The sequence below is a fragment of the Globicephala melas genome, chromosome 1 (assembly GCF_963455315.2).
Source record: "Globicephala melas chromosome 1, mGloMel1.2, whole genome shotgun sequence".
In the NCBI taxonomy this organism is placed as follows: Eukaryota; Metazoa; Chordata; class Mammalia; order Artiodactyla; family Delphinidae; genus Globicephala; species Globicephala melas.
Window position 1 is genome coordinate 176,940,956 of NC_083314.1, and position 18,268 is coordinate 176,959,223.

General features: G+C 44.8%; 1 protein-coding gene across 3 annotated transcripts in view; it reads right to left on the bottom strand.

Annotated features, from left to right (window-relative positions):
• The window catches only part of KAZN (kazrin, periplakin interacting protein), a 1,133,578-nt gene that overhangs the window by 496,179 nt on the left and 619,131 nt on the right, over positions 1-18,268 (bottom strand). The gene's annotated exons all lie outside the window — the stretch shown is intronic.

Below are 18,268 nucleotides of genomic sequence, written 5' to 3' on the forward strand. Positions count from 1 at the left end.
AATTCTATCAGTATTACCAATGTGTATTTATCACAATGGACGGCTCATCCTAGGATCTCTTAACTAGCATTAATCCTTGCTAAGCTCCTTGCTGGCCGATGAGTGACAAGCAGTAGAAATAAGGATGCTGTGTACCTGCCTCTTGGGAGGTTAGGTTGCTCCCAAAGCACACACATTACTGGCACCTGGGGCTGTGCTCTCCTGGTCTGTTTGCCTTCTGAATTTTACTGGTGGTGTTCATTTTGGTGCCTAGTATAACCTAATGATAAAATACCACTTCTACTGTGGAATCACTACTGAAAACAATTGATCACAAGTCCTCCAATTCAAGGTGAAGAGCTGGACCTTCCATGCAGAATGTCTGTCACCCACCTCCAGGCTACCTAAAGGGAGGTTGGCATTGTTTTACGTTGACACGTGGCTGTGGAACTCGAAAATGGGACAGGATTCTTCATTTCCTGTGTTATCACTACTTTCCTGAAAGGTAGGAAAACAAAATATAGACCAAGAGAACAACATTTGTCAAGAAAATTGGCAAAGGCCAATTTTTTTCATGAAGCGAAGGACTATCCGTTATGTTTATTTATGTATATTTATGAATATTTATCAATTATTATAAATATATTTAATATGGAAAAATGTGTCTATGCCAACTTCTCTGACACCTGGACTATTTCACCCATTTCTATCGTGTATCTGGCACCTGTGGACACTTACAGTTTTGATCTTTGGTCCAATGACTTCAAAGATTTTCCCTCCAACGGGTCCCCAATTAGATAGTAGGGATACACAAAAAACTTAAAAAATAGCTTCATTTAATGAATGCAAAAGGTTGGGGTCAATGCAGGTGTCTCTCACATTGTTCTAGTTTAAAAATGAATGCTGTTAGCAGGTGTTGGGGCTATTTTAAGATTTACATTGATTTTTTTTCATATAGTCTCTTCTTGCAGTCTGCTAAAATTTCAGCTTCACTGTTTGCCCGTGGTATTTCTGTTTTTGTTGGTTTTAGGACAGATTCCTTTTTTCCTGGTGCTATTTCATTTGTAGCTTTATTTTGCTATGTGTATTATTTGTAGATGGATGCAGTCCTAAGAAACTCCCATCCCCACCTGCTGCTCTTGGGCACAAAAGGGATTCTTTCAGCTTCCAAGTGGCCTGCCATTTATTGCTTTCTGAATTTGGTGACAAAATGTCCTTTAGGATAAGCCAGATCAGCCATGCAAGTGTCCTTAGGACTATTTCAAACTGGGAACTGAGAGCTACCTGTTAGTAGAATCAGGAATCAGCATAGCAGGGACACGTGGGCCATGGAAGCTCATGTAATCTCATTGTCTTTTCTTTGAGGTTGGGGACACTCAGGTCAAGACAGGAGCCAAGGTAATTATAAGAGGAAGATACAGACAGGAATTCCTCCATGCACACTTAGTTGACAAAGAGCTACTATCATTTGGGGTAAAAGAGAATATAAGTTAAGAAAAACGTCCCGGAGAAAAGATTTTTGGGTCTTCCGTGGGTAAGTGTTAAAAAGAAAGAGGAGAAAATTTTACTCTCAGCTGATTTGCTTGAGGTTTAAAAGACGCACCCCAACATAAAAGTTTAATTTTCACGTGCATCCAAATTAATGGTATGTTGTAAATGCTTAACAGCTGCCCTTCTGCACAGAAAGAGCTGTGACCTGTGATTTGCCCATTTCTGTGGTGCCAATACTCCTTCCTTGCAGCCGGAGTATTGGTGTCACAGGTAACATTGCTGCATGCGGAGCTGGGAAGCCAGGCACACAATCGGCTCTCCGGTGTCACTGTTTCTGCAGGTGTGTAGTTCAGGGGCCGCCTGTATCTTGATTTCTAGGCAACTTTCCAATCTCTCTAGTGTGATGCCTCAGAAAAAGTATGAGACGAGCCCATCGCCCACATCACTGAATGTCAGGGTCACTTGTCTAGATGGTCGGTAAACACTGATGGAGCACCTGCTATGGGTCTAACCATGTGTAAAACCCTGCAGATTCAGGAGTGAACCAGACAGACACAGTCCTTAACATGCTTGGAGCTGCCATCAGGCAGAACTCAACAGGACTCTTACCCCTTGGCTGGGCTATCTGCCCTTGTATACCTAGCCAGCTTTATAAAATAAAGCAAATGCCTCTAAAATGCCTGGGAATCCCTTTTTTCTCTACTGAAGACTTGCAATCCCAACTCCCCAACACAGCATTTAGATGTCCAGGGATGTTGGAAAATATTCCCACTTCCAAAACATCTTTAATGTAGATTCAATGTAATTCCCAAGATAAAGCTACTTCCTATAGCATTATTAAGCGTAGAGGCATTTCCCACCACAACTGCAGGAAGGTTGGAGATCTCTTATTTATTATTTATTTATTTATTTTTTGGCAAATCATTTACCAGGGATTGCTAAACGATCTTTTTGCCTGTTGTTCTACAATTGATGTTGCTGAAAGACCATGTCCCCGGTGTTCTGCCCAAAATACGTAGGTGCCAAGGCTGCAGGTGCAGATAAAGTGAGCACAGGTTTCCCTTGTGTGCAGCTTTGCGCAAAGCAGATTTGCTGTTGAAGTTCTGCGCCCCATTCAATTGCTAATCAGAAAGGGGACTTCCATCCTTGAGGTAAAAAAACACAATGAAATTGCACTTGTCAGTTTGGACAGCAGGTCAGAGACCCAACCCCAGAACTCTTGAAGACGTGTTTAATGACAGTCCCTCCACGGCTATAACTATAACTATTAATAGCTTGTTCTTTGAAATAAATATAACCCCTAAAAAGAGCTAAGGAACTCTCACTGTAGCAGGACTGCGGGCCAGAGGGGCTGGTCTTTTCCATTAAGTGGATTCAAAGAAGCAACACTTGGGTTTGAGCAGGTCTGGGCTGGTTTGTGACTCAGTGCTTACGTACAAATAACTGACTGCTAATAATGATTTGTTATCATGGCTGAGGCTTGGTTAGAGGGCTTAGGAAAGCACGAGGGGCTTTCTACCAGAGGAGTCGATTTAGATAAGAGAGAGCAGTTTTAACCTAAGTTTAGGGGATTACCTGCTCATAAAAACATGCACTCCAAAGAGGGAAGAGAAACGGGAACATACGTATATGTATAACTGATTCACTTTGTTATAAAGCAGAAACTAACACACCATTGTAAAGCAATGATACTCCAATAGAGATGTTAAAAAAACAAAAAAAACCTCATACACTCCACTACACAGATCTTTCTAGAGACCTGAGTACCTAATTAATATTTCTAAGGTGCTTTCCTCTAAATTGCCTTTGTCTCCTTCAGATCAGATCTATTATGAGTTCAGAGGATGATGGTGGTAGAGGGAACTTGGCTGTGGAAAGTTTCAATGGGGACATGGGTCAGCTTATCTTGCAGTTCCTTCTTGATCTGGCTTGAGAGAGAGAAAAATTAAGAGTGAGAGTTTGAGACATTCCCCAGGGAAAGGGGGGTTCTCCCATCAGGAGGCAGCTAAATTCATCTGCGGATGAACCTCAGGGCCATCCGGAGCTCAACTCTGAACTGACAGTAGGTGTGTATGCCTGGGTGTTACAGGGTACAAATCAAGCCCCCCAAACTCTGCCCAGGTTCACTGCCCTTTGCCCCTATATTTGTGTGGCTCTGGCTGGGGGCCGTGCTAGCTGAAGGCTGCCTTTTTTTTTTTTTGCGGTACGCGGGCCTCTCACTGTTGTAGCCTCTTCCGTTGAGGAGCACAGGCTCTGGACGCGCAGGCTCAGCGACCATGGCTCACGGGCCCAGCCGCTCCGCGGCACGTGGGATCTTCCCGGACCGGGGCACGAACCCGCGTCCCCTGCATCGGCAGGCGGACTCTCAACCACAGCGCCACCAGGGAAGCCCTGAAGGCTGCCTTTTAATGAATGCAGCTGTATGCCAGGTACTGCTTCATTCCCACACACCTCCATGTGTATTCTTCACAAGAATCCAGGCGTGGTTACTGTGATGCCCATTGCAGAGATGAGGACACTGAGGCCCAGAGAGGTGAACTGATTCCCCCCAGGCTTCCTCAGCTGGGAAGGGGTGGCTCCAGGACTCGAATGCAAGCCTGTCTGGCTCCAATACCCTTGTTCCTAACTACTCTTCTGCCTCCTCTTATTCCCAGAAGCTTGGCTTTGGCACTTAAGCAAGGGTCTGGCCCAGTGGGGTCATCACCCATGGTTGCACATTAGAATCACAGGGAGAAGCTTTTTTGCAAACTACCAATGCCTAGGACCATCCTAGATGATCAAATCAGAATTCTGGAGGTGGGACCCAGGCACTGGTCATTTCAAAGGGCTCTGCTGGGTGAGTCCACTCTTTGGCCCATCCTGAGGGCTGCTGGTCCAGCCCAGTGGTTTTGAGATGGCGTTTGGATTTGAGTTGTCCACCATTGCAGATGGGCAGTAGAGCCAAGCTGTGGACTTGGGAGCTCCAAGCCCAGGAGAGGGGTTTCAGAGAATCTGTGCAGTCCAGGTAAATTTGCCTGCCGAGCATCAAGGGGGAACCTTCGTTAGCCGTGTGGCCCTGGGTCACTTTGAAACTGAGTTTCCCAACCTGGAATACAGAGGTCATGCCCTCTCCCTCATGGAGTTCTAAGGCCAAGGTTACAAACTGGTGACCAAGGAATGGCCCAGGGACTGGCCCTGACCCACTGACGTGTTGACCTTCACTTGCGTGGGGTTGAACTTTGTTTTGAATTAGTTACCATGTTCTAAGAATCATGAGCTTACACAATTATACTTCAATTAAAAAAAATCACACAATTACATAATAAAAATCTGTATTTCCAACTTCTCTTGGAAAACCGGAAGATGTGCCTCTGCGCCTCAGTTTCCTCATCTCTGTAATGGGATCTGTGGTCCGGTGGGCACAATCAGATAGGGCTGAACCTTAGCTTCCTCTCTGATGGGGCACAGGTGCCCCCAGCACCCCCTGGCCCCAGCAGCCTTATTGTCTCACACCAGCCCGGGTGCTCATTTTCTTTCCGGGACTGGTCCCAGGGCCATGTGAATTGGTGACCCCCTATTGAGCGTTAAATTAGATAATATATTTTTAAAGGGGTAACCGTTGAAATTCTTCTCGCTCGTATTTTATTACTATTATTCTCTCTCTTGCCCAGCTATTCTAGTCCTGCCGCCTCCCTTGGAATGCTCAGGCCCAGTCTTGCACGGAGGCATTCCTGGGGCTTTCCTCCAGCTTCTGCGATGGGAGGAGGGAACCCCTCTTTGAACATGTCCCTGGTTCCCCCTGAACAAGCTGCCACACACCAACTACCACAGTTTCCACCAGAAAACACAGGGAGTGGTTTTCCCGGCAACCCCCAAGCTGCCACTTCAGGTTGGCACACTTTGGAATTGGAGGCCAGAGGGGCAGGGGCCAGACGATGAGGCAGCGGCAGCGGGCGTGGAGCGCAGAGACGGGCTGCAGGTCCCAGGAAGCGCCTCCTAGGGCCCCTGCCTGGCCCCCTCTCCGCAGGGAGGCCTCTGCTCACCCAGCCCCATCCTTCTGTGACAGGAGGGAACCGTCCAGGGGCTCTTCCCAAGAGAAATGTTAATAGGGTGCGAGAGGATGATGGCAAAGAAAGAAATGCTGCTCACTTGGAGAAACCTTTGCTTCTTGGGCTGAAAGCATTCGGAACCATTTATATTTATAAAGAGCAAATTATATTTTAGGGGCACCAAATGAATAAGTCAGATTCTCGGCTTTGAACCAAGTCCCAAGAATCTTGGTTAAAGGCGCTCCGACAAATGGCGGCATTTAGAAAGAAAGAGAGAGAGAGGTGCTTTGTAATGTTCTCTGACGGTGATGAGCAGAGAAGAGAATACGGTGTCAGTGCCCCGTGCTCCGCGGGGCGGGGGAGGAGGGAAGAGAAGGATTCCAGGTAGTCATTAATCCTTTTCCTAATCTTTGGGTTCATTATACCTGCACTGCCCTCCTTCGGTAATTACCCTCCCTGTGGTTAAACAGGGCTTGCCAAGGCCTTTGCTGTTTCTGCTGGGGTTTGACCCTGAGGACCAGACTGGGCAGCTAGGATGCTTCCAACTTGTGAATCCCTCCCTCCCGCTAACTGCTCCCACTGATGACTCACTCAACCCAGGCCTCTATTAACATATTAAAGGCCTTGACCTGGAAAGGAATGAACACCCAGAGTAGATAACACTACACAGTTGCTGTAGTGGTGCTTTGTTATTTGTAACCAACCAGCCGATAGATATTTATTGAGTGCCTTTGTACAAGGCGCGGTGCGCACACAAATTGCGCAGAGCTTAGCATCTTTACAGAATATTAGATCTGTGCCGAGCCTAGCTGCATAAATAGAGACGGCCCAAATCCTCTACATGGGTTTAATTTGATTCCTCCCATTCTAGAGCTGGGCAAAGTTTTACAAGGAAGACGACACACCAGTAATTGTTCCTCGTGGTAAGGAAGTGGCGAAGGAGAATCATTTTCAGTGGCCTCCCACTGTAATTAGAAGTGCAGGCAGAATCTGTGTATGTCAGTGCCAGTGCCAATGTGGGTTTGGTGGATACTGACTTGGTGATGGGTCCAAAGGTGATTGCCAAAGGGCAGAAGAGTAATAGGGCTAATGGAGTTGAGACCCATGGGGTCTTATCTTTTTATCATAATATATTTAATGTAAATGGACATTCAGATTTATGTTGATCTATTTGCATTTCAATTTACATCCAGTGCACTTGCTGGATAAAGTAATACTTCTGGGGAGCAGAGAAGTGTGAACAAAGCAGAAATGATGGTGGAGGGAACGCTTTGTGAGGATTGAGTTTCGGAGGGGGAAAGGATGGCGTTTGTAGAAGAGGTGTTGCTGGACAGAGCAGAGGAAGCATGTTGGCTGGAGGAGAGCTGGAGAGAGCTTGGTTCCAGAGAAAAGGGCATGGGAAGGAGATACCATCCCCGTGGGTTGGAGGTCTGCCTAGCTGAGGAATTTCAGTCTGATCCCAGGGTTGTGTCTGGATAAGCAGGAGTAGTGGCTGAGAGAGAGAGAGAGAGAGCTAACTAGCAGTAGGGCAGGGTGCCAACCCCTCACGTGGCCCCCACGCCCCATCAGAGTGAGGCACCACCCCATCTCCTCAGCCTGAACGCTGGCCTCTCCCCACCAGACATTTTATGCACCCATGACATATAGTGATATTGGCAAGGGTTTATTTAGAAATCAATGTGTGACAAGCACCTTATGGTAATGATCTTATTTCATGCTAACAGCAAAGCCCCTGTGAGGTAGACCTTCTCACGATTCCCTTACTAGAGGAAATTCACCAATCTGGTGATGCATCAGAATCTGATTGCCAAGGGGCAGAAGAATAGCCAGGAGCATTTCAATAGGAGAAGGATATCTGCAGCCCAGAGGTGTGAGAGCTGCCCAAGGCTACAGAGCCTATAAGTGGTGGAGCCGCGCGGGTTCACCCAAGGAGTCTGGCAGTCCTGGTTCCCCCAACTGGCCACACCTTTCCTGCTTCTTTGCCCATCACCTGGGATACCCTCTGCTTCTCCCAGCTCGTGAACATTCACCCTCCACCAAGACTCAGCTCAAACGATACCTCCTCTCTCACGTCCTCTCCTGCCCGGCCCCATTCATCCAGGCTTCTCTCTACTTGGCCACAGTGAAAACAGCTCAACATTGACAAGCAGCAGCCATTGCTCCCTTCCACCATCATCCTGGAATCCGGACTGAAGAATCCACAGGAAACAGTGTAACCTTGTCTGTAGTCCCACTGCCTGTGTGCTGAGCGCTCCACTGTGGGTTCTGATAACTGGATATACTAAGGATTGCGTTCACTTTTCTCCTTTGTTATCTTAAAAAAAAATGAGATGATAGGAACTCAGGCTGTTTACGTTTTGGCTGCTACTAATGAACTGATTCTTAAAAAAAAAAATCCCAAAATGTCCGTAGTCTAAGTTAGACATCTCTTTAAAGCAGGAAGAATATATTGTACCATTGTTGGCTCAGGCATGCTGGGAAGAAACAAAATAGAAAATGAAGAAATAGGTCCACTTTGCTCCAGCCTTGCAGAAACATGCCAAGATTTTTTCCAGCCTCAGGGTTTCTGCATTGGATGGTCTCTCCACCTGGAATCTTTCCACCCAGATCTCTACCTTCCTGGTTTCTGGACCTCAGGTCTCAGGTCAGATGTCTGGATTACCTCGGCTAACGTTCCCATTCCATCCTCTTTGGCATTACTTTGTTTTCATTTTCTTCTTAGCATTTATCTGTCTCTAAAGTTTTCTTGTTTATGTCTTTCCTTACTTGTTGTGTGTCTCCCTATTAAATATGAGTTCCTTGAGGGTAGAGAACTGGTTTGCCTTTTTCAACTCTGGGTCCCGGGTCCTCAACAGCGCCTGGCACAGGTAGGTGCTACGCAAGCGCGTGTGAAAGGAGTAGTTCCCGCCGTGCGATAGATGTGCTCCAAAACAGGTGTGCATAGGTAGGAATTTTGTAAATTGAAACATGAACTAAATTAATAGCAGGAGGGACTTCCATTTCCAGTCTGAAGACCTTCATGACAAAACATCTAGAAATATGGGACAAAGTATAACAAATCCCTTCTCAGATGCTTCACTGAACTTGCAAAAAAAGGAAATTTCCAAAAACCAAGAATTAAGAAGCTGAAAGCCAGAGTGGTGTGTGTGGGCTGAGGTCATGGCCGTTAGGATGTTGGCAACCTTGGGACCCAAGAGGCTTGGTTTTCAGTGGAGAGAGGAGACGGGCCTTGGACCTGCCCAAGGTGGGAGGACGGAATTGAGGCCAGTGCCCACCTGGGATTCTTGAAGGGTTATGGATCACGGGGGGGAAATTTACCTATTGTCAAAAGGAGATGGCAAGCACATGGTCTGCTCTGTCCTAGATCAAAAAGCGTTGCCCAGAGAATTCTCCACAGCAGTTTGTCTGCTCATAAGCTCAGGGTTCAAATTTACATTGCCCATGTGGTCCAGGAAACCTTAAGATGAGAAATGCAAAGCAGTTCTGGCCAGAGCTGCCCTATGTCTGCGCCGCAGGCATGAAGGGCAGCCCCAGAGGACTTCTCTCCCAAAGCATGGTCTTTTACTTGAGAAAGACCTTCACCTCCAGGGACTTAAACTTACATTCCGTTGGCCAGAATTATTTCTCATGCACGTCCCCTCTCCCAGCTGCAAGGAGACTTGTGGGTTGAGTATTTTTAGTTGGGCACAGTGCTGAGGGAATCATTTTGGATTCTGCTTACAAGAAAGAAGGAGAAATGGACATGGGCGGGAAGCTGGTGTTGCAGCACTAGGCGAAAGGATAGAAAGACAGAAATTAAAGTGTCATGATAATATGATTATTTACATAGAAAACTTCAAAGACTCTACTGAAAAATTATTAGAATTAATAGGTGAGGTCAGCATGTATGCTCTTATAAGACTGATATACAAAAATTAATTACATTTATGAGAGCTGCAGAAACACTAAAGTATCTAGGAATAAACTAGAGTATGACAGCAAGTTACGAATGAAATTATTCAAAGACATAATGTTAGACTTAAATGTAGAGATCGATCATGTTCATGGATGGGAAAAATCAACAGCATAAGATAAAAGGAGCTAATACCTTAACACCCAACAGTTCCACTCCCATGGAATGCCTTAGAGAATCTTGTGTGTGTACTGTAGAAAATGAAAGGCTTTTTCATAGCAGGGTTGTTTTAATAGTGAAAAGTGAGAAACAACCTAGTATCTTTCAAGAGAGTATAAGTGAACTTGGTATATTCATCCAGTGAAATAATCTACAATAGTGAGAATGAATGAACTGTAGCCAATGTACCAACAAGGATGGATTCGAGAATAAGAGTGTTTTAAGCTAAAAAGCAGGTCACAGAAAGAAAAATACAGAATTATTCCACTTACGTATTGAAGACATGCAAACTAGAAGTATACATTGTTCAGGGACGTAAACATGTGACATGATGAAGAAATGCATGGTGATGCCAAGCACCAAGTTCAAGGTGCTTATCAAGTTCAAGGTTACTTTGGGGTGTTGGAAAGAAGGGGAGGTCTGGCCCAGACTGGTGAGGGTTCTGGCAGGAGCTTCAAACGTGTTCCTAATTTTTTTTTTTTTTTTTTTTTTTTTTGCGGTACGCGGGCCTCTCACTGCTGTGGCCTCTCCCGTTGCGGAGCACAGGCTCCAGACGCGCAGGCTCAGCGGCCATGGCTCACGGGCCCAGCCGCTCCGTGGCATGTGGGATCCTCCTGGACCGGGGCACGAACCCACGTCCCCTGCATCGGCAGGCGGACTCCCAACCACTGCGCCACCAGGGAAGCCCTGTTCCTAATCTTTGAGATCTTAATTTGAGTAGTGGCTTCATGGATGCTCACTGCAGTATCCTTTACACCTTTTTATGTAATTGTGAAATATTTCAAAATAAATTGAAAAACTTAAAATTAAAAAACACATCAGGGAAACTCGTTTGATTCCTGTAATCAATTCACAAATGATTTCCAGTTCAAAGGATTTTTAAGGATTGTCTATTCCAACCCCTCCATCGAATAGATGCTGACACTCAGACCAGGAATGACTGAGTTTTTCACAGACACATAGCCAGTTAATGACAAAGTCAAGACTAGAACTCAGGCCTTTCCTTACATGTAGAACTGTTTTATAAAATGAAAGATCTCTGAGATCTACTAGTTTTGTAGGCTAGAATTTCTATTTATTGAATTTCTTAAAATCGTGATAGATGGGATTCCAAATATAGACAGGAAATAGGCCAAAGGTAGGTGGCATTGAGAAAGTTAAGGAGAAAAAACCACGTCATCATTTGGTAACATCAGGATAAACCTATTGAAAGTTTGGTTCACAGGGGAAAATCCTGGTGCAGGAAAAGACACCTGGAGTTTAAAATTTATGCCAATTCCGAGACTCTGAGAGTCTCTGACTGAGGTCAGAGGGCTGGATCTGAGCCTGGATTCTGTCTCTGGCGCACTCAGTGCAGTTAAACGAGTTCCTAACATTTCAGAGCCTTGTTGGCCCCAGGAGCACAGGAAGGGGGCTGAACAACGTGCTTTTTCTGGTGAATTCCAGATCCAAGAGAGTTTAATCTTGGGAAGTAAGATTCAGTGGCTACCCTTTGCAACTGGGACTGGATGTAACAGCAGGAAAGATGCTTCTTGGAACAACAACAAAAAAAAACAACTCCCTGAAGCTGATTTGCCAAAACTGATAAACATCTTCCACATCTGTTCATGTAGGAGTGCGGGGCCTGATTTTTCTAGGAAAGTCTATTTAGACCCTAACACAGATAGCATTTCTTTTTCAAGCAACAAGAGTGATAAAGCATCTTAGTATAAAATCAATAGAAAGCAGTTTAGTTGCCTCTGGAATCTTCCAGGCAGCCTGTGCTTTTAGTCCCCTCTGTAGGAAAGATCAAATGAGAAGTTACCAGCTTCCTTGTGTGTTTTAGTTATTTGCTATGTAAATTACTGAAAAACATTTAGGAAACCATTGAGAACTGGGAAGGGCTCTTCTCTGCTTCTGGTACCTCTCACTCCCTTAAAGGATGAAAGAAAAAGGGGGGGCATCAATTAAGCTAGTTGACAGGGCTGAGGACCTGGGGGTTATTTTTCTTAAGCGATATGTCATTATTTCTTAAGTTTTGGAGGAAAAAAAGGGGAGTGTGTTTCCATTTTCTCCCTGGAAGCTTATTTCCCCATCTGTCATGCAACCAGAATGAAATGTTGCATTAAGAATGCTCAAAAATGATTGGCTGTTGAACATGCATGTTATGAAAGAATATTGCAGGGGGAAAGAACTGTGGTTGGAAGAGAAAATGTTCTTTGCTGCAGTCTATGCTGGGCTTGGACAGAGAGTCAATTTCAAGCCCAAGCTTCCTGTTTTATATCACTGACATTTTGCATTTTCGCTTGTGAAACCCTGAAGGTACATTGCATAAGAGCCACCATCATAATAATATCAGCTCGTCCCTTGTGGTGTGGTCAGTAGTATCAAAACCCCAATATTTCTAGTTCTCCCAACTTTTAGGTCTGTGGTACATCCACACCTCCCTGCCTCAGTGGAGCTAAGTGGGGCCCTGCAGTGATGTGCTTTAGACAATGAAATGTGCACAAAAGTGCCATGTATAACTTCCAGTGGAAGATTTAAGGACCAGCATGACTGGTCACTTTCTCTCTCTTTCCTTTGTATGTGACATACAGGTGGCTGCTCTTTTAGCCTCGTCTCCTGAGTGGCTTCAATGAGCAGAGACCCCTGTCTACCTGTATGAGCACGTGGCATGAGTGAACAATAAAACTTTGTTCTTTTGAGCCACTGAGATCTTGTCCCTTTTGTTACTGCAGCATGTCCTTGCCTGTACTGACAGATATACACATATTAAACTCTTGCTAGGGGTCGGGTAATACACTAAACACTGTGTGTGGATGACCTCATCTAGTTCATACAGCTAACTTGTAAAATGGATACGGTAGTTATGCTCCTTTTACTGATGCAACACCGTGGACACAAAGATATTAAGTAATTTGCCCAAGGTCACGGAGTGGGCATGCGGTGCAGCTTGGATTCCAACCTGAGCAATCTGTCTCCTGCAATGAAAACCACAAGGCTCTGCAGGCCGTTTAGGGAAGCTGGAATGTTGCATATGGGAAGAACATTCTTTAACACCGGTCCTTGACCACCTCCCCTCCCACCTTGCTCCCCCTGTGAATAAAGGTGGTGTGTTAATAAAGGCAATGACTCCTTAGGACCAGGTACAGAATGGCAGGGTGGAGCTGCTCTGCCCTTGGGGAACAACTGGGGTTTCTTTCTAAAGGCAACTTGGAAAAGAAATCAAGAGATCATAAGAAATATCTTGGGGCGTTTTGTGGGGGGGGAATATCTGGTATCAACGTTCTGATCTGGTATTTATCGTATCAGAGCCTTTGCTAGGCTTTGTGGACTCAATGTTCAGTAAGACACTGTCCCCGCATGTATTGAGCATGGGAGACAGATAGACATGAATGTGCACTCTGGGAGAACAGAGGAGGGCACTTCGAACAGCCTGGGTGCCCAGGGAGGCTGGATTGGGCATCAAAGGGCAAGGAATGTCCTCTGAGCATCTTTAGTTCCTCCCCAATCACTGGACATAGATATGATTCCCAGGGCTTCATCTAAACTCTTCCTGAAGCTGGTTGCATTTTTAGCCCGTACTACTTCTTGCCTAAAGGAAAGCCGTTTAAAATTGGGCCTCCTTTAATTTATCCTAAAACCGTCTCTTTTATGTTTCCAGGCAAGAAGGGAAACACTAGTATTTTTGAATTTCATGAAGAAGCCTAAATTGTTCCTTTGCAGAGCTTTATGATTTTTATACATTTGGATTCTTCCCACTCATATTCTTAGTCACTTGGGATGAAAGGGAACCGGCTTTATCCCCTTTTTATGTTTGTGAGAAGTCTCTTTAAGAGGACGCCTACAAATCAAAAAACAAAAACAAACTCAGAAAACCTCCAAACCTCCAAGTGGTTTATCTACACGGTAGTTGTTGAGATTTGAGATACTCTGAGAAAATCTAGACGCAAAGAAAAGAATCCCCCAACTCTATTCAGAAATCTCCACGCGAAGCATTTTCCAAATCAAAGGAAGATTTCGGTGTTAGTTTTCCAAAATTATTCTCCTTATAATGAGGTTTTTCTTTAAACTTCTGATTTCCATTGGTGCTGTCTGAAAGGATAAGAGCTCCCTTCTAACCTTTGAAAAAGCTGTCTTGAAATTGGCTGGTGAAAATATGCATTTCATGAAGTCATAAAAATAATGATCCTTTGCTTAGCGGAGTCTGATTAAACATGCTTTTAGACCCAATCTTAGAGAAGCAATTCATTATCTTAATAGGCAACAAAGTGTACAAATATGGGTAGAAACCTACAATTCATGGTCTTACTAACAATGCCTGGCAGTCCTTTCGTTTAATTGATCATCTAATCATTATGATTCCTCGTTTGATTTATTTGCTCACACAAGCAGCTCTAATATATGTAACTTTCCATGTTCGTATTTCTAATGTATGAGACACTCATAGTACGGCAGCCTCCAATGACCTGATGCTGCAAAAACGGGTGGTGCTTGCATTAAGATGGAAATGACTATTGCACAAGACCTATAATCTTGGGATTCGTTTGCCCCTGAATCAGTGTAGCAATTATGAAGCCATTTCTGTAGCAAAACGAAAAGGGTGGCCCCCTGTGAAGGAGGCCACCCTTTAATGAGCTGATATAATTTTCTAAGGGTAGCAGTGAGCCGCAGAACACACGGGAAGAAGACACGGCCACTCTCTGTCCTCCAGCTCTCTGGCAGGATTCGCTCACTGCAGGACCAGCCAATTTCACAGCTCACAGGTCAAGGGCAAGCTTCCTTGAGAGCAGGGCCAGAGGACCAATGATGCCTTGGGTACTGGGGCTGCTCTGCAGGAACGGAATCTGTCACCGGTCAGGCCACATTCTTACATCTTATTAATTCAGGAATGGCAGGCCTCTTCCTTCTCTCTGGCCAGCCACATGCCTTCATTTTACTGACCAAACAATTTTATTTTCAACGTCCTTTGTGCTGATGAATAAACCCTCTGGTGTAGACTTTGAAGGACTTGTACAACACCCCCAGAGTGTGTATTCATAATTAAAGCATCCCAAGTACTACCTAGCGGCCCCTAGGATGTAGGTTACCGTTAAATTCCATACACGTCAAATCACAGTTTGTGATAAAGGATTTTTTTTTTTTTTTTTACCTTTTGACCACACCGCATGGCATGCGGAATCTTAGTTCCCCGACCAGGGATCAAACCCGTGCCCCCTGCAGTGGAAGCGTGGAGTCTCCACCACTGGACCACCAGGGAAGTCCCTGTGATAAAGCATGTTTAAAGTACATATGACACAGACCCAATAGCCTGATTAAAAATGAGAAACTGAGGCTTAGAAAGGAGTCCCCCAGCTAGTTCTGAGCCTGTGCTCGCCATCACGCTGCTTGACCAGCAAGTCACACTGGAGACACCTTGAAAGTAGGTATCCTCTCCCCGCCCCCAGTACTAGTCTTCTTTCCTGAGTCTTCCATTTTTTCTATACCCACTAGCAGGGCTGCCACTTATGTTTGGGCAGAAAAGCCATGCGCGACTCCAGACGGTGTGGACAGCGCCCACTGGAGTTGTGCAGTGGTGGTGACTCTGTGACCTCAAGCATCATTTCAGTTTGCCGCTCCCCTACCTGCCCAGGGTGAGTCAGCACCAACATTGGGCAGGAGGTACAGAAAAATAGCTGCATTTATGTTCGATTTTTCTGGGTGCTTAAAATACGAACTATATACATAGATATTTAGCGTTGTCGTTCCTTTGTTCTTTTTTGGTGCACCTGGTATTTGTATTGCTGTATTCACAGGTCTTAGGTGAGTAAAACAAGCCTCTAAACACAGACCAGGGAGCCGCTGCTTTCCCGAATAAATTCACGCAGGCCTGGGTGATTTGTCAAGCCCTGCATTTGGGAGGAAACACCTTATGATGAATCAGAGAGGCTGGCGACCGCCTCAGCAGGCCTCTGCCTTGAAGTCTGATTCCTGGGCTGTCAAGGCAAATAACCGGAAGTTTTCACTGGATGCGCTCGATTATCAGATGAAACATCTCAATGTGACAGAGAAGGCCACCATTAAAGAGGAGCCTGAACAGCTATCTAACCTTTCAGCCTCAGGAAAGGAAAACAAATGCCTTTTTCTCATGGAGTTGAAAATCGAGGATCAAGAGAGTTTAGAACCCATAACTCAGGGGCCAGAAACAGACAGCAACACTTGTAAGAGTAGCAGGGTTTTAGCCAGATAGGAACTAGCTTTGCCCCAGATGGACACCACGTCCTCTGGAATGCACAGAGCCCTCCCCAGAGCAAATCTCCTTTATTCTGCAAACACCTGGGCTGTTTAAGAGGAAGCACAAAGTGCTGGGTGATTTACTCAAGGTTCCCTGGTTCATCAGTAAATTCTGGACTGGTGCCCTGGCCCCAGGTGCCTTTCCATACAGCCTCTCTGGAAAATGCGATCTGGGGATTCACCTTCACCGTATGAAACTGAACCTGCCTCAACCTCAATGTTTTTCTGAATGAAAATGGGGAAAACATACATTTCTGTGTCCCAGGAAAGAATTTGCTGTCTCTCCACAAATCACTGATGCAGAAATCCATTCTTTCTCATCTCTCTAGCCTCTAAATTATGTCAGGTGTTTTGGTTGTGCCATTGTCATCCGGAAAAGCTGGCTAATTTGTAGCTATTCCATTTGTCCTTGGGGGAAGCAGAAGCATAAGATAAATGGTTAACCTTAACTTGGTATCTGTTGACAGACAAGTCCAGAACTATTGAAAACAGCTGGATCTTGGGAGCGCTACATTTGAATACCTCCTGTGGAAAGATAATTGGCTTATACACTTGAGTAGATGGGTAAACACTGTGCCTGGGTCTGTTGCCTACTCCTTAGAAGTAGTGCAACTTCTTGCAAAGAATTTGCATCTGATGTGGACCTTAAGCTCCTCTCCTTATTATCTGATTATTAACAGGGCTTTAAAGAGTGGAAAGAGGAGAGGACTGAAAAAGCATAAGCAGGGGCTAGAACCTCTCTTTTTAGATATAGATAGGCATGCTCTTATGTATTATAAGTACACTGTGATCCAGAATTTGCTAATACATAGAGGAAAAGGTATTAAAACTTACATCAGGACAAAGTAAATTTATTTTCCAAAGCAGCAGGAACCTACTACTTAACCCAACTTTTAATATTTTCCCAATGTAGAGGTTACAAAGAGGCTGCCCACGGAAGTATACTGACTACGGGCCTGACTTACTTGATAACTCTGTTCTGTGTTTAAAAGAGTCAAAGAAGAGCCACGGGACAGTTTCCCCTGACAATCCGGGGTCCTGGCTGCCCTGGCCGCATCTTGTGTGTGGCTCTATCCGCTTTGGATGCAGCCTATCTTTTCTAGTTCACTATGGTCCCATCGCCCAGACTGCAAACTCTTCCTGGCAGCCTGAATAACCCCGTGAGCCTCAGTTTGTCCTCCACAAGACGGGGTGATCCCGTCTGCCTCATTTAGCTGATGGAGGCTCGTCTCAGAGATAAAAGTAGGAGGTGAGCACTTCTCAACGCAGGGGTGATTCATGGGGTATCCAGCATGTAACTGGACCATCTGGCATTCATCTTTAAGGCCAGTGTCAACATATGTCTCATTAAAAACCCAAAGCAAAACAAACTCCTACTCCAAAGCACTGATGCAAAACGTGGATTTTACTGGAGGTCTCTTGGGGACGATGAGGTGAAGTGATATCATATTTCACTCAGCAACACTTTCAGGGTCTGTCAATCCCTTTATTATGCAAAGCAATTTAGTTTTCTCTGGGCTTCTCGCATTTCCCCTCTCCCCGCAGCACTGCAGAGAATCCTACTTAGAATGCTGAGGGTAGAGAGGGAGTTTACACGCCCTGGGGGTAGGGGGAGTCCACTTATCCACATATAATTGGGACCATAGAAAGGTGCTTTCACTTAATGTAGGGGGTGGTTCAAAATAAGCGGGGTGGGGGGGGGTAACTGTATTATTGGGATTGGGACTTCATCTTGAAAAATGAAACTAAAAATGATGAAAGTTAATTTATCTTGCATTTAACACAATTTAGGTTATAATTGCAACTAGGCACTAATTCTTAGAATCAACAGAAAATGAATCAAGTAAGGATTAAAGGAAAATTCTGGTATTTTTTTCCCACCAGCTAGAATACTCTCGTCCTTCACATTTGACATTTATAGCAGTATCATAAAGAAAGTCAAATTTGCAAAAATATCTAGGGGCCTTATGAACCATGGCCAAGGACCTCTCTTAATCCTTTGATATCAGTCATTCTCTTTGTTTTGGAATGACTTTATATTTACAGAAAATTTGCAAAGATAATACAGAGAGTCCTCATATACCCTTCACCCAGTCTCCCCCAAAGTGAATATCTTATAGAATCATAGTGCATTTGTCAGAACTAACAAATTAATACCAGTACATTACTATTAACGAAACAATAAACTTTATTCAGATTTCACCAGTTTTTCCACAGATGTCCTTGTATTGTTCCAGGATCTAATGCAGGATATCTCAGTTAGCAAGCATCCTCTTCTGAAGCATTTTCCTTAGCATCATCTTCTTCAATTATGACTGGCCTAGTTCTGCTATATCTTTGTCAGTGACTTGCCTGCAGTGTGATTCATGCAATCCTTCTACATCACTTTTATGGACCTCATAAAATC